The following is a 12,973-nucleotide window of genomic DNA, read 5'->3' on the forward strand; positions in this document are numbered from 1 at the left end:
TTGATTGATTCAATTTGACAATACATGGACTTCCATGTGAGCTTTGGTTCGGTGCAAAGTCTTGATGAGTTCTTGAATTAGAACATTGATCCAATTCTAATTAAAGTGCCAATTCATGACCAACTCAAGTTGTTCCTAAGAATGTCAAAGAATCATGTATTCTTGCTATTGCAGTCACATCATGTGGTATCTAGAGTTTAGGTTTTGTGTTGCTTAATTTTTGAGTTGTGCTGCACTTTATTTTCAAGAGCTCTTTAATTCAAGTTGTTTACCATTCTGTTTTTAGGCTGTATTTTTCCTTGCTATTTTTCTTTTGTTACTCCAAGTGTTTGTGAAAAGGATTATGGCACTCATTATTCATATGAGTTTGGCTGTTTTTTGGAAAGGCATTCTCCTTCCTTAAGTTGACCTTAAGCTTCCTTTCACTTGTTGTTATATATTGTGATATGTCTTTTAATTTTGTAATCATGTCAAGTTTTGTCGAAGTCATGTTATTCCATAATTGTCATTACTTCTTGTAGTACTTTTATTGCTTTGATTGTTTCTTGCTTTGGTTTACTCTCTGTTTTTGAGTTTATTGCTTGATCCTTTGTGCATTTTCATTTTTAGATTTGAGTTCATGCTTGTATTTTCATTCTATACAAGTTCCTTTACACAATTTCCATTATGTCTTTGCTAGTTCATCATACTGTTTTTCATTCCTAAATAGGATACTCTGTTTTCTTACAAACGTGCTACTGTTTTCAATTTACTGCAATTAATTGACTCACTGGAAATTTGTGAAAATTTGGATTTACATTCTTCAAAGTGTTACAAAAGCATAGCAAAAAGAAGTACTCAAAAATTCCAAGTACACAAAAAATGATAAATAAAATACGAAAAGTGTACAATACTGCCGAAAAGAATACGGTAATTGGGCAGCAATTTTGAAAAATTTATTTCTCTCAATTGGCTTACTGTTTTTACCTCATTCCAGTGCCATTATTGAGTTGAGACATTGAAGTTTCTGTGGTTAATTTTTCACATTCCAGTTCGCTTTCAATCAGTACAGTTAAATCTGTAAACATATCACAGTTTGCATAAAAAAAAATATATATATATATATTTTCCAGTAGCTTGTTTTTGTTTCTTAAATCTACTCTAGTTCTTTTCTCTAGGACTCTTTTGGTGTGCCTTCTTTCTTCATTGAGTTCTTTATTTTCTTGCTTGTCTTTCATTCATTAATCTTTGAGTTTGTCTTTCATATAGTATTCCTTTTGCAATTACCTATCTTTGCTTATACCTTTGCTTGTTTGTCATTCTTTCTTCTTTGGTTTTGTGGTGAAGTACTTTCAAGATTCTGTGCTCTTGCTTTGGCATTTTTCACTTGAGGATTACTAAGACCTTAAGATAAGCTTGGTGCAGAGAGCATTCTTTCTTTGAGAGTGAATTTCAGTGACCACTTCACTGCGGTTTTGGTTCCACTTTCTTTTAGCTGACTGTGTTTCCTAACATTTGTTTGCTGTTTTGTGTTTGCTGTTTTCTTTGATAAAATGGCTCCATATTCTAGTGAGGAATCTTGCAAGCAGCATTCACCTTCTAAAGCTTCTCTTCGTGGTGAATTGCTGGAAGCTCAACGCCATATTAGAAGATTGGAGGAAAGGTTGCAAAAACTAGACATGCAACAAGCTGGACCGTCTAATGCTCACAATGCAGTACACCGTTCACATAGACATTCATCTAGGGGTTCATCCAATGCTTATGGCCGTGAAGATGGGCGAAGAAGAAGGGAGCCAACACATTCCTTTCATGGCTATGATCCTAGAGGAAGAGACCACCGTGACAATGGCTATTACCGAGAGGCTAAAGCTAGACTTCCCTTGGTCAAGCTTCCAAGCTTCAATGGAGATAGTGATCCTAACATCTATCTAGATTGGGAGGCCAAGTGTGAGCAGATTTTTGATCTACATGGGGTCCAAGATGAGCATAAGTATAAGTTAGCTACTTTAGAATTTTGTGATTATGCCATGTGATCCTGCCTGTTGACCAAAGCGCTGGAGCTTGCCTCGTCAAACTTGGATCGACGTGTGCAACGCTTCAACCTCCGTCCTCCGCCAAGATCCACCTCAAGAACCTGCAAAAGAACAGAGCGGCGCCGCTGCGGCCGATCGCACTTCAACGCCCAAGTCAGTGACCGAACCACCAAATACTAGGAATAACACTCAAGAACTCTCAAGGAGCCATGCAATGTTCTCTCTCACAGTATGCTCAAGAACTCGCAAGCGTAAAGAATACAATCTGAACACGCGTACCTCAAAAGTTCGTTGGGGAACCCTTAAATACCTGGTCACTTTCTCTCTCCTGGCAGTTACAGACCTGGACACGTGGCTCGCATCCAGCTGTACACGTGCCATCATCTGGAGCCTCCTCGACTTGGGCGCTGCTTCTGACTCTCCTTTGGCTAAGTTATTTATGCATGATACTGCTCAGTTCATAGCTAACTTGGAGCGCGATCTCTACTGTAATTGGCGAGTTAGGGTGCCTTCGTACACCTTCCCTGTGGTCTCGCCGGCCGCCTTCATAATCTGCACCACCTTCATCTTCGGCGATGTGCTTGCTCCGGCGATCTCTAATTACTTGGTCGCCTGAGTTTACATCTGGCGACTTCATCTTTAACCCGGTGACCGCCGGTTCTGATATGCTGAAGATCGGAGCACGCCCACTTAGTAACTGGCGATTTCACGAGCCCCTCGACCTCCTTCCCTTCTGCCAAACCTGGCGTCTCGTCAACGCCTATACTGTAGCTTGGTGCCACGTCATTACCTCCGACTACCAGGGCGGTACACAAGCCCCCCAGTCTTAAGCGAAGACTTGTCCAGCGAAAAGACTAAAGGAGTCACGTCAATACCGATCTACGTGGCGCTGGCGCAGAATTTCAAGCGGTTGTACTTTCTGCTTTTCTGACGCTCCACCAAACACTCCTCCCATCACTCGACACGTGGCTTCATCAACGGTTACCTTCAATTGTCGTTTGCGCTTCCAAACCCATTTCGAAAAACCCTTTAAACCCATTTCCTTTCACTGTTCCATCACTTTCTTCGTATTCTCAGACGCTCCAACTCTCTTCTGCAAAAGCTCTCAACGTTCTTCAACCTCCTGAATCACCAACATCCTTCATTACTCTTCCGATCATAAAAAGGTACTTCCTTTCCTTCTCCTGCTGGTTTTTCCTGCATTTTAACCGATTCACATCATCCTTTAACTGTCTGGTGCATACGTTGTGGGTTGTTTTTTTCTATTTTCCCTTCTTCGTAACTTAGGGCTTTGTCTTCGTTGCAACGAACCTTCGTTCGTTCATTTTCCACCCTTCTCTTGTGATCGAGTCAGCCTCTGCAAACCCTGATCACCTTTTCTTTTCTTCTTCCTTTGCAGCTTCCACGATGACTCGCTCAAAGATCACCCCAAATCCTCCTCCTTCGTCGCGAAACCCTTCTTCTCAAGCACACAACCCACCGCGAGCACGCGGTGCTCTGTCTTCTCAGGCTGAGAGGCCTGCACCCTCCCGCCCCAACCTGGCCCAGGCTACTCCGCCTGTCACCGGAGGAGCCTCCGTCCCTCCACCAGACTTCAAAAAACTGTACCCATGGGCTACGCCGACTTTGTTGAGGGAAACATCTTCTGTAAACTCTGCTGGGGCAGTTCTGCGATTGACGAAGGGGGATGAGCCTCACCAATCATTCCACAAGGAGCACGACGAAAAGATGACGGTGCTACCTTGCCCTCCCGACATGCCGGTGTGCGTTGACGATAAGGGGAACACCGGCTGGTTGTTCTGCCTCATATACACCACCCTGTTTAAGAAGGTGAAACTTAGGTTTCCCTTCACTCGTTTTGAAAGGGAGCTTCTCACCGAGCTCGACATCGCCGCCGCCCAGCTCCATCCCAACAGCTGGGCGTTCGTACGGGCTTTCCAAATAATGTGCGACCACTTGGGGCTGCCAGTGTCAGTGGACGTTTTCTTATTTCTTTTTGAAGCCAAGCACCCAAGAGATCGCCTGTGGGTAAGCTTGAACGGGATTGCTGGGAGGTCGATCCTCTCTATCTTCCAGCAATCCTACAAAGACTGGAAGGGCAAATTCGTCCAGGTGCGCCCCAATGACAAGGACGCTTCTCTGCTCGACGGTTTCCCCTTGTATTGGGTAAACAAGGGGAACAAAGAGTCCAAAAGCAGCTTCAGGAGGCCAAGAAGTCCTGATAGCATGGGCGCTTTGGACAAAGACCTCTGCTTCTTCTGGAAGAGTGTGGCAGACGCCAACATCACCTTCCTCACCACCACACTCATCTGCTTCGAGTTCTTCGAGGACCAACTCGAAATTCGCATAGGTTAGAACGTCTAAGTCTTTATTCTAACATTACCTCTGTTAACTGTTTCTGGGCGTCTTGTGCGTTGTGCGCAAGACTTTGGTTTTATTTTCTGCACCATATATCTTGTACCGCCCTGGTGGTCGGGTATGATGACGTGGCATCCTGCTACAGTGTAGGCGTGTTGACAAGGCGCCAGGTTGGCAGATAGGAAGGAAGTCGGGAGGCACGTGTAGTCGCCAGTTGTTAAGTTGGCGTGTTCCGATTTCCAGCTTACCAGAATCGGCGATCGCCAGGTCAAAGATCAAGTCGCCAGATGTAGATCCAGGCGACCTAGTCATTGGAGATCGCCAGAGCGAGCATATCGCCGAAGATGAAGGGGAAGCAGATTATGAAGGCGGCCGGCGAGACCACAGGGAAGGTGTATGAAGGCCCTAACTCGCCAGTTCCAGTAGAGATCGCACTCCTAAGTTAGCCATGCACTGGGCAGTACCATGCATAAGTAACTTAGCCAAAATGAGAGTAGAAGCAACGCCAAGTCAGGGAGCCCCCAGATGATGGCACGTGTACAGTAGGATGCGAGCCACGTGTCCAAGTCTGTAACTGCCAGGGGAGAGAAAGCCACCAGGTATATAAGAGTTCTTAACAAACTTTCTGAGGTACGCACGTTCAGTTCATACACTTTACGCTTGCGAGTGATAGAGCTGGTTGTGAGAGAGGATTTGCACGGTTCTAGTTCTCTTAGTTTTTGGTGATACCGTCACTGACTTGAGCGTCAAAGTGCGATCGGCCGCAGCGGCGCCGTATCGTTTCTTTGCAGGTTCTTGAAGTAGATCCCGGAGAGGAACGAAGGTGAGAAGCGGTGCGCACGTCGATCCTTTGACGAGGCATTCTCCAGCGTTCCGGTCAACAGGCAGGATCATCAGGCGCCCACCGTGGGACCGTGTAAAACTTGCTCCCATCCACAGCGTGGGTTCTTGGAGGTTTACGAGGTTTTCCACGTGGTTGTGTTCTGGTGCAACCGTCGTTCGCAGTTTCTTTGAATTTCGTTCGGTGAGTTTGCGTTTTGTACCGTTTGTTTGGTTTTCGATCGGTGGAGTGAGGTCTTTTGTTGCTTGCGCGCAATCTGTTTGGTGGAAGTTCGAGTTCTTTCGCTTGTTTGGTTGTCCGCGGGGAAACGGTGGTTTTTGGTGAAGTTGTGGTTTTCTTCGAAGGTTTGCGGTGTTCTTGAGTTCTTGCGCAGTTCTTGAGTTTTCTCCGATTGATCGCTGATTCGATCGTGGTTGAAGTGTTGTTCGCTGCATTCCTGTGGTTCGCTGAAGTTAATGAGAAAAATGAGAAGCAATCGTTCCAGTCCCGTGGCGCCTGTCGCTGCTGAAGGCGACGCCGCCATGACCATGGCGCAGATGGCAGAAATGATGCGTTGGTTGCAGGCAACTGTGGAAGCCTCGCGCGTAGAGCAGGCGAGGATACATGAGGACCTGGTCGCCTCTCGCGCCAGGAACGAGGAGCTCAGCAAGGTAACTGAGGAGCTGCGTCGAGCTCTTCAGGAGCAGCAAGGACGTTCTTCTGCTGAAGAGGTGGCGCCGTCGACGCCACCTCGTGTTTTCCCAATGCCTTTTGTTCAGGCGATTACCGACACGCCTATTCCCACGAGCGTGGTTCCGGTTAAGGCTGTCTTTACCGGCGTGGAGGATCGAGAGGCTCATCTGACCACGTTCCACACGCAGATGATGTTGTCGGGAGGGTCAGACGCCGTCTACTGCAAGATGTTCGTGAGTACGCTCCAGGGAACGGCGATGGAGTGGTTTGTGAGCCTGCCTAACGGCCACATAACCAATTTTCAACAGTTCTCGAAAATCTTTGTCGAGCAGTACATTGTGAATAAGGCACCGCCCAGGGTGTCCTATGATCTGTTTGATATAAGACAGTACCATGGGGAGTCCCTCAGAGACTACCTCAATCGCTTCAGTGCGCAGATGGTCAGATCGCCGGCCAAGGATGAAGAAATGCTGGTCTATGCCTTCAAGAAGGGCGTGCAGCCAGGGCCGTTCTGCGAGGCCTTGATCAGGGCTCATCCAGCGACGTTTGCTGAAGTCAGGCGACTTGCGGTGGCCTACATCGCCGACGAGAGTGAAGTCGCCGAGAAGAGAGGCAGCGTGGCTCCCGCCAGGCCACGCGCCCAGTCCAGGATCCAGCCGCAGAGGGTGCTGGAAACGGCGGCGGCGGCCAGAAAAGACCAGAGGACTCGCCATCCTTACGACAGGAGAAACAAGGGAAGAAGCCAAGCGCGCCAACAAACAGCACGCCAGCAACCAGCACGCCGGGAGTACAATCGCCCGCCTAAGCACAAATTTGTCATGGGACTAGCGGACCTGATCGCTATCCCTAACATATCTGCTAGGATGAAAGCGCCTGAGAAGGTGGGCGACAAGGTGCTGGGGTCAAAGCCAGACGCCTGGTGTGAGTTCCACCAGTGTTTTGGCCACACTTTGGACTCGTGTTTGTCTTTAGGATACCAGCTCGACGATCTGGTTAAGAGCGGGTTCTTAAATGACTATCTGCTGGACAGGAGGACGGGGGGAGCGTCGAGTTCCCAGCCAGCAGGTGGGGAAGCCCAGCAACACGAGATGCCTATCCATGGGGAGATCCACACCATTGCAGGGGGTTTCTCAGGTGGTGGATGCACCGCATCGCAGAGGAAAAAGTATGCGCGATCGGTGATGGCAGTGGACATGTTTGAAGATCACTCGCCGGAAGTGGACATTACGTTTCACAAAGCAGGATCTTCGGGACGTTGTGCCTCATGACAACGATCCCATAGTTATTTCGTTGGTTACGGCGGGAAGGAAGGTCCACCGAGTTCTGGTGGACCAAGGAAGCTCGGCAGACGTGATGTTCTGGCCGACTTTCACGCAGCTGGAGTTGCCCCTTGACCAGCTAAGGCCCTATGGAGGGTGCTTATATGGGTTCGCTGGCGACCAAGTGGAGGTCAGGGGGTACATTGAGCTGAGAACCACGTTTACAGATGAGGCTGGATCGAGGATGGAGAAAATCAAGTACCTCATAGTAAACGCTCCTTCAGCATATAACATCCTGTTGGGAAGGCCCACTCTTAACAGGATAGGCGCCATTCCGTCGACTCGGCACATGAAGGTAAAGTTGTCGTCCATGGAAGGGGTGGTGATCACGATCAAGTCTGATCAGAAAGAGGCGAAAAGGTGCTATGAGAATAGCCTGAAAAACAAAAAGATCAGTGAGTTATGTAACAACCACCCCACCTCCCGGTGTGAAGCCCAGACCGCCGGTAACAGAGGAGGCCGCCGGAAGGGATGTAGAGATGGTAGACGCTGAGCTAGGGGAGAGGAATGCTGGCCTGGAGGAGGAAGAGGCACGGAATCGCCCCGAGGAAGCAAGGGAACAGGGAATCGCCAGGGCGGTGATCGCCAGAGAATCCAGGCCCAAACCTGTCGAGCAGTGGCTCGAAAAGGAGATCGGAGGGAAAATCTTCAAGCTCGGAAGATCTCTGGAGGTCGATCTCCAGGACCAGATCGCCAAGGTGATTGAGCGGCATCTGGACGCGTTTGCTTGGTCCGCTTCGGACATGCCCGGGATCGATCCCGACTTCTTGTGCCATCATCTGGCGATGGACAACATGGTGAGACCGGTGCGACAAAGGAGAAGAAAACTCAATGAGGAGAGGAGGCAGGCGATCAAGGACGAAACACAGAAACTCCTCGCTGCAGGCCACATCAGGGAAGTCCAGTACCCTGAATGGTTGGCAAATGTCGTACTGGTGAAGAAGAGTAACGGGAAATGGCGCATGTGCGTCGATTTCACCGATCTGAACAAAGCTTGCCCAAAGGATTCGTATCCTTTACCAAGCATTGATGCCCTGGTTGATAGTGCTGCAGGGTGCAAGCTGCTGAGTTTCTTGGATGCCTTCTCGGGCTATAATCAGATCAAGATGCATCCCATGGATGAAGAAAAAACAGCCGTCATGACGGAGAGGTCGTGCTACTGCTATAAGGTGATGCCGTTTGGGCTGAAGAACGCGGGGGCCACGTACCAGAGGTTGATGGATCGAGTACTTGCACCGATGCTGGGAAGGAACGTGCAAGCCTACGTCGATGACATGGTCGTGACCTCGCAGGAGAAGAGCAAGCACGTTGCGGACTTGGAAGAATTGTTCACGACGATCGCCAAGTTCAAGTTAAAGCTCAACCCAGAGAAATGCATTTTCGGCGTGGAGGCTGGAAAGTTTTTGGGTTTTCCCTTGACTGAAAGGGGGATAGAAGCTAACCCAGACAAGTGTGCCGCCATCTTGGCGATGAGAAGCCCGGCTACGGTGAAAGAAGTCTAGCAGCTAACAGGTCGGATGGCAGCCCTATCTCGCTTCGTGTCAGCTAGCGGAGAAAAGGGGCATCCCTATTTTCAATGTCTGCGGCGCAATAACAAGTTCGTTTGGACGAAAGAGTGCAAGGAGGCTTTCGTCAAACTAAAAGAGTATCTGGCGAGCCCGCCGGTTCTGTGCAAACCGCTGGCGGGAACCCCTCTCAGGTTGTATTTCGCTGTGACTGAGAGGGCGGTGAGTGCGGTGCTCGCCCAGGATCAAGATCAGGCTCAGAAGCCTATTTATTTTGTGAGCAAGGTGTTGCAGGGCCCAGAAACGAGATATCAGGCCCTGGAGAAGGCTGCGCTGGCTGTGGTGTTTTCGGCGAGGAGGTTGCGCCACTACTTCCACAGTTTCACAATACTGGTGATGACTGACCTGCCCATCCAGAAAGTCTTGAAGAAACCCGACGTTGCGGGAAGCATGGTGACGTCGGCAGTGGAGTTGTCAGAGTTTGATATTAAATATGAGCCGCGAGGCCCGATCAAGGGGCAAGTCTTTGCAGATTTCGTGGTCGAGCTCTCATCAGAGGCGGCGCGGGTTGAAGGAGACGATTTCCGTTGGGTACTTTCGGTGGACGGATCGTCGAACCAGCAGGGCAGCGGTGCTGGAGTCATATTGGAAGGACCCAACGGGGTGCTGATTGAACAATCTTTGAGGTTTGCCTTTAAAGCCAGCAACAATCAAGCAGAGTATGAGGCGCTGATCGCCGGGATTTTGCTGGCCAAGGAGATGGGAGCTAGGGCGCTGATGGCTAAGAGTGACTCGCTGCTAGTCACGGGGCAAGTAACAGGCGAGTTCCAGGTTAAAGATCCACAAATGGCGGCTTACTTGGCGTATGTGCAGGAATTGAAGAGTTCCTTTGCCTCCTTTGAAGTAGTACATGTGCCCAGAGAGAAGAATGCCCGAGCTGACTTGCTTGCTAAGCTCGCCAGCTCAGGCAAGGGGGGTAGTCAGAGGACGGTGATTCAAGAAACTCTGAAGACGCCGAGGGCATTTGTAGCAGATCACCTGGTCCTTCAGATAAGCAGGTCGACGGAGAGAGCAGCGAAAAGCCATAAGTCCTTGACGCAAGAAACTCTGAGATCGCCGAGAGTTAGAGCATGCCGAGGAGAGAAGGTGGACGTGATGCAGGTCTGCGCCGCCCATGAGCCAGACACTTGGATAACGCAATACAAACGGTGCCTGGCAGATGGCCTCCTCCCGTTGGATCCGACGGAAGCTAGGAAGGTAAAGAAAAATTCCAGCAAGTATACGTTGATTGATGGCGATCTGTACAGGTTTGGGTTCACTCACCCGCTCCTAGAATGTATACACGGCGAGAAGTGCACGAGAATTATGGCAGAGCTCCACGAAGGTATATGCGGAAGCCACGTCGGGGGTCGAGCTCTGGCCGCGAGGACTCTCCGTGCAGGCTACTACTGGCCATCCATGAGAGAAGATTGCAAGAAATATGCCCAACGCTGTAAACAATGCCAGCAGCACGCCGATTGGCATAAGGCACCTCCCGAGGAGTTGAAGTCAATCTATAGCCCTTGGCCGTTTCATACTTGGGGAATCGACATCCTGGGACCTTTCCCGCTGGCGATCAGGCAAATGAAGTACTTGGTGGTGGCGATTGAGTATTTCACCAAGTGGATTGAAGCAGAACCAGTGGCCCAGATCACCGCACAAAAAGATCGAAGGTTTTGTATGGAAGAACATCGTGTGCCGGTTTGGAGTGCCTAAGCGCCTAGTGTCAGATAATGGGACGCAGTTTGCAAGCCACCTGTTGAAGAAGCTTTGCGAAGGGGTGGGAATTCAACAAGTGTTTGCATCCGTCGAGCACCCTCAGACGAATGGCCAGGTGGAATCAGCTAATCGGGTGTTGTTGAGAGGTTTGAAGAGAAGGCTTGAGAAAGCCAAGGGAAGTTGGGCTGAGGAGGTGCCCCGTATAGTCTGGGCGTACCACACCACCGAGCAGTCAGGAACCCATGAGACCCCGTTTAGCTTGGTCTATGGGTGTGATGCCATGATTCCAGTGGAGATCTAGGAGAGCTCGCCGAGATTCCAGAACTTCGTAGAGGAAGATTCGAATGAAGAGAGAAGGCTGAACCTGGATCTGCTGGATGAGGTCAGGGAAGAGGCGAGGTTGAAAGCTGAAGCTGTGAAGAGAAGGGTCGAACGAAGATACAACTCTAAGGTGATGCCAAGGCAGTTTAGAGAGGGCGATCTGGTGATGAGGAAGGCCCACCAGTACGAGATGGAGAATAAATTGTCACCCAAGTGGACTGGACCGTTCAGAATAACCGAGGCGCTCGGGAACGGGGCCTACCGCTTAGAGACGCTGGAAGGAGGGGCGATCCCTCGCACCTGGAACGCCACACACCTGAAGTTGTACTATAGTTAAGAGCTTTGTAAGTGAAGACAAACACAATGTTATATTACAATGTCTCTGTTAAAACAGTTTAAAGGGGGCACTCTTTTTTCCCTAAGGAGGGTTTTTAATGAGGCCACCCAATAAAAGAAGAGTTTTCGAAGTATAAGGTGTTTTCAGATTGCATGTGTGCTATTTTCAAAAGTGGTGAAGAAAGACCTTCTCATTTGTACATGATTTAAGGCAAGAAAAGATATATCGCGTGCTTTCTAAAAGGTTTTAAGTCCTCATCGTTTTTCGGCGATTGGAGGCACCAGTTAAGTTTTAAGTCCTTATCGTTTTTCGGCGATTGGAGGCACCAGTTAAGTTTTCAAAGTCCTCATCGTCTTTCGGCGATCGGAGGCACCAGATGAAAGACCTCAACGCTCTCGCGCGTCCTGAGGCAAGTAAAAGACCTCCTCGCCGTCGAGCGAGTGCAGGCGAGAAAGAGTAAAAAGTCCTCCATGTTTCTGGGGGCGAGAAGATGGAACCCCTGGGGCAATGTAACACTGAGGACTTTTCGCTGGTGCCTCTACATTGCCCCAGGGGTTACATCTCCTCTCCCCCAGAAACACTGAGGACTTTTCGCTGGTGCCTCTACATTGCCCCAGGGGTTACATCTCCTCTCCCCCAGAAACATTGAGGATTTTTCCCTGGTGCCTCTACATTGCCCCAAGGGTTACATCTCCTCTCCCCCAGAAACACTGAGGAGTTTTCACTGGTGCCTCTACATTGCCCCAGGGGTTTCTCGCCCCCAGAAGCACTGAGGACTTTTCACTCTTCCTCGCCTGCACTCGCTCGTCGGCGAGGAGGTCGTTATCTCGCCTCAGGACGCGCGAGGGCGTTGAGGTCTTTTAACTGGTGCCTCCGATCGCCGGAAGACGATGAGGACTTTAACTTTAACTGGTGCCTCCGATCGCCGAAAGACGATGAGGACTTTTTAGCAAGCATGCGATATATCTTTACTTGCCTTAAATCACATATAAGTGACAAGGTCTTTCTTCAAAACTTTCTGAAAACAACAAGCATGCAATCTAAAACAACTTTGAGCTTCGAAAGCTCTTCTTTTATTGGGTGGCCTCATTAAAAACCCTCCTTAGGGAAAAAAGAGTGCCCCCTTCAAACTGTTTTATCAGAGACATTGTAATATAACTTCGTGTTTGTCTTTACTTACAAAGTTTCTTAACTGTAATACAACTTGAGGTGCGTGGCGTTCCAAGTGCAAGGAATCGCCCCTCCTTCCAATGTCTCTAAGCGGTAGGCGCCGTTCCCGAGTGCCTCGGTTATTCTGAACGGTCCCGTCCACTTAGGCGACAGCTTATTCTCCATCTCGTGCTGATGGGCTTTCCTCATCACCAGGTGGCCTTCCTTGAACTGTCTCGGCATCACTCTCGAGTTATATCTTCGTTCAATCCTTCTCTTCACCGCCTCAGCTTTCAATCTCGCCTCTTCCCTGACCTCATCCAGTAGATCCAGGTTCAACCTTCTCTCTTCATTCGAGTCTTCCTCCACGAAGTTCTGGAATCTCGGCGAGCTCTCCTGGATCTCCACTGGAATCATTGCGTCGCACCCATAGACCAAGCTGAACGGGGTCTCATGGGTCCCTGACTGCTCGGTGGTGTGGTACGCCCAAACTATACGGGGTACCTCCTCAGCCCAGCTTCCCTTGGCTTTCTCTAGCCTTCTCTTCAACCCTCTCAGCAGCACCCGATTAGCTGACTCTACTTGACCATTCGTCTGAGGGTGCTCGACGGATGCAAACACTTGTTGAATTCCCACCCCTTCGCACAGCTTCTTCAACAGGTGACTTGCAAACTGAGTCCCATTGTCCGACACCAGGCGCT

This window comes from Phaseolus vulgaris, chromosome 10, assembly GCF_051622355.1.
Source record: "Phaseolus vulgaris cultivar YP4 chromosome 10, ASM5162235v1, whole genome shotgun sequence".
In the NCBI taxonomy this organism is placed as follows: Eukaryota; Viridiplantae; Streptophyta; class Magnoliopsida; order Fabales; family Fabaceae; genus Phaseolus; species Phaseolus vulgaris.